Below are 4,131 nucleotides of genomic sequence, written 5' to 3'. Positions count from 1 at the left end.
CTCACATGGCCTGGGGTCTAACAAGGCCCCTGGCCCTGCTGTTTAGACAGCCGCACATACAACATACATGTAGACATGCACACACATACACATTCATGCACATATAGGCATATACAAGTACACACAGCACACATGCATACACTCATGCACATAATAGACACAGAACACACATGCATACCCACTCATGCACTTACAGATGCATGAGCACATCCCTTCCACATGCAGACATGCACATATACACTCATGCACACATATACATGAACACACTGTACACACGCACACCCACTCATACACTTACAGATGCATATGCACATTCCCCTGCACATGCACACAAACATGACCATGCACTTACATATGTATTCCCACACAGACATACATGCAGGCATGCACACTCATGCATTTATAGACATGTACACGCACACACTCTATACATGTGCAGGCGTGCATACCCACACACACACACTGTGTAAGCCCCTGCATGGTGGTACCAGAGGGAAAGGCAGGGGCCATCATGACTAAGAAGCTTTACAATCACCTGTGTCCTGTGTCCGTGGTGGGATGCAAGAGCCCTTCACACCTTCCTGCAACATGGTTAGGTGTGGAAGGGTGACTATTCACGCTTGTACCCCTCACCGGGTGCCGGGCACTGTGCTTGGTGTAAGGACCACAGGGGTGAAAAAGCCTCTTGGATTTGGGAGAGGGCTATAAGCAAGTAAAGGGCCTGAGGGGCAGCAGGGCCTGACAGCCTGGCAACCAGAAGGGGCTTCCCGGGTAGAAGGGCTCTGGGGGGCAGCGTCGGAACCAGAGGGCTGAGCAGGGCAGGAGGATGAGGGCCCCAAAGCAGAGGACCTCTTGCAGAGGCTCTCCTAGGGAAAGCTGCAGGCCAGGACCAGACTGGAGCCCCCAGGGTCCTGTGGGGAGTTTGGGCAGCGGATACCCTCAGAGGGTTCCAGGAAGTTGCTAACTTGGACTTGCTGGTGGGTGGACAGGGGTAGGGGGTGGAGGTCAGAGGCTGGGTCGGCAGCTGGGGTGCTGGGGACGTGGTGAAGATGGAGACCACGGGTGCACTGGGGGAGGGTTTCAGAGTGGAGTGGGCAGGGTTTGTTGATGGGAGAGAGGAGAAAAGAGAGACAGAGGCTGCTGGCCTGAGTCTATGGCAGGAGGGTGCTGAAGGAGGGAGACCAGTACTGTGCATTGCTGCAGGGGCATGCTTGCTTGTTTGGGCCCCAGCACCCAGTCTCTCTAATCTTGGTAATAATATCCCCCAAATTTCCTCATGGTGTGCAGTTAGGTGGAGCATGGGGAGTCTGATGCACAGCTCAAGCAGTAGGACTCTGTCTTTTGGGTGGTGGCCCTGAGCCTACATAGAGCCCAGGAATGTGTGGTCTTTGGGAGGCCTTGGTGGGTGTGGAGGACTCTACTCTGTGATATCATTTGTGGACCTGGTGGGGTGTCCTGCATCTCTGTGACTGGAGGATTTGTCCTCTGTAGCCGAAGACCTCAGCACCAGCGTCTCTGTTCTCCATTCACCCCGAGAGTACAGGACAAATGTTGGGAGACAGAGGGCGACCCCAGGGGCAAGGGGCAGATCTCAGGCAGAGCATGTGAGTGGGTGAATCCAAGCCACAGAGGACCTGGCACCCATGGGGGCATTCCTGGGCTTGATGCTCACTGTAATTGGCACCTAAAGTTTCCGGTGAATTCCAGGGAGGCTTACTGCCAAGCTCTATCCCCGTGGGCCAGTGTGAGCCAGGAGGAGCAGCCCAGCACTGGTTGGTCTGGCTCCAGTGATTTGGTCATCCCTTGGGCTCCACAGTCTTGACATGCTGTGCCCCTTGCGCCAGCTGTACTGTATGTGCTTGGCCCAGCTGTCCACATACACACCTGGAGTTTAAGTCCACTGTTCACAAACCCCGCCCAGCCACTTGGGGTGGAGGAATTAGATTTGCTTTAGTGGAACATTCTGGTATTGGGATCAGAAGTCAGAGCTGTGTGTGCCACTTTACAAGCAACAGCCTGTGCATAGATGCAGGACACCTGTGGCAATTATGAGTTGGAAACAAACTAGAAACCAACAGACCAGAGGTGAAAGTGTATGTGCGGGTAGTGGGAGCTCGTCTGGCTCTTCACAGAGTGTTGGGTTGGGTAGCTAAGAAGCCTGACTTTGCATTGCTAGGCCCTGTCAGAGCTAGTAGAATTGGGGCTTGTCCTCTAAGCCCCACAGGGACTCAGCAAGGCAGCTGCAAGGTTTTGTGGGGCTCAGGAGTTCCCACCCTCCCTCCCCTGGCATTATTCATGAGTGTCCAATCTGTGCAGTCTCCCAGTGCATTGTCCTGAGACCAGTGCACAAGATTTAGGAAAGATTTTGCTAAAAGCCTTCTGACTGCAGGCAGAGGGAGAGGACTGTTGGCCCTCCTCTAGGCGCGGTCTGAGGACTCAGCTGCCAGCCTGAGGGTTGTTTTATCCCTGGGTGATGTGAGTAGTGTAGGGATGTGGAGGGTGTGTACCCTCAGGCAATGGAAGCGTCTCATACCAGCTGGTGGGCAGGCGTGCAGATATCAGGGTGAGGCTGGCATAGTGTAAGCGACAGGACCAGTGTGGGAGGGGTCTGGGGTCTGTGGAGCCAGAGCCAGGATCTGTTGTTTGGAGACACTGGGCAGGTTCTGCCTGGGAATCAGACACACCTGGGTATCCCTCCCTGACTTCCTTTCCTTAAAGCTGCCTGTTACCTGAGCCAGCCAGACCAGAGTTGTCAGGGAGGAGGCCTGGGCCTCCCTCCAGGGCTGCCTGAGTGGCTACTGGGCTCAGCAGTAGACCTCACTTTATCCATCTTCACACAAGTAAAGGAGCTGCCAGCAATCCCTGCCAGGAGCCCCCAACACACAGAACTGAGAGAGACTCATGACTTCAGTGTCAGTAGACAGGGCTGTGGGACACTGGGGTGGTGCCCACCGGGTCAAAATGGGGAACCGCGTGTCTCCATGAGAGGTTCCATGTGAGCTTCACTGAAATCAGGCTGTGCCTTCCTGAGAGACTCTATTTTCCAGGCAGCTTTGACTCTACTGGGAGGATGGAGGATGGCTGTGCATTTGGGTAGACACGTGAACGACACCCCATCTGTCCAGCAGCACCCATGAGGCTTCCACAAATAGCTTATTCCTAAAAGTAAAAAGTGACAACGTATAGATTTATCACAGTAAATTGGGACCATGGGAGCACACAGGAGGAAAGCCAGGCCTAAGAACTTAATCAAACACACCAGACTGAAGACGGATGTCTTCCACAGAGGAGGGCACTTGCAGTGATGGCAAAGGTCTAACCTGCTGTCTGACTCCCTGCTGGGTGAGTCAAGGGACTGGTTGAGAGAACTCAGCTCTGCTCCATCCCTGCTGATAAGGCTTATTCAGCTTATTTGAGCTTATTTGTCTCTCTGGACCCGCTGTCTATCTGTCTGCCTGTTTGTCCTGATGTTATGTCTATAGCCTCCAGTGTTCTGAGCCTTACCTCCGCAGGGCTGGGCAGCTGACCCTTGAAGAGACTCTTGCGTTGCTGTTAGCTTCCCATTCCTGCCTCAGTTAGGCCTCTTTGAAACTCTTCAAACCTAGCAGTGGCCTCTTTATCCTTTGTAGCCATATCAGGCTACAACCTAGATAGATGGACAGACAGACAGATGGTAGATAGTAGACATAGAGATAGATGTTAGCTAGTAGATATAGAGTCAGATAGATGTTAGATAGATAGATATAGGCGCATTCACTGTGTGATGTGTAATATGTGATCTGAGGGTTAATAAGTAACTAAGATTGGAATCAAAGAACCTGTGTTTGCCTCAGCTGCCAACGCAATCCAGACTCCTTGGCAAATTGCTGCCCTACCGTGTAAGTTAATCATTATTTAATAAATTCTGACATCATGGAAAGATAGAGTTGTGTTGGTGGTGGTTCTGACATAGCATGTTCCTGACAAGCTTGCCCTAGAACGAAGCCCCCAGAATAATTTCAGGTTGCTTCTGTGGCACCCACCCTTTCTCCTGGTACCCTTGGGGTGTGATGCTCAGGGTTAGTCAGCTTCTGTTGCTGTGACAGAACACTTAAGAAAATGAACTTAGGTCACAAGCAGCCCAGCTTTAAA

General features: G+C 52.4%; 1 long non-coding RNA gene across 1 annotated transcript; it reads right to left on the bottom strand.

Moving 5' to 3' along the window:
* Window positions 1–2,804: 2,804 nt before the first annotated feature.
* On the bottom strand, window positions 2,805–3,653 carry LOC115071597. The gene is made up of 2 exons (XR_003850696.1): window positions 3,505–3,653; window positions 2,805–3,159 (listed from the first exon to the last, which is right to left on the bottom strand). It is a non-coding gene; the product is annotated as an uncharacterized LOC115071597 (long non-coding RNA).
* Between the last annotated feature and the right edge of the window lie 478 nt (window positions 3,654–4,131).

The sequence above is a fragment of the Nannospalax galili genome, unplaced genomic scaffold, assembly GCF_000622305.1.
Source record: "Nannospalax galili isolate Female #2095 unplaced genomic scaffold, S.galili_v1.0 scaffold619, whole genome shotgun sequence".
Lineage (NCBI taxonomy): Eukaryota > Metazoa > Chordata > Mammalia > Rodentia > Spalacidae > Nannospalax > Nannospalax galili.
This window is presented reverse-complemented; position numbering and strand designations above follow the sequence as displayed.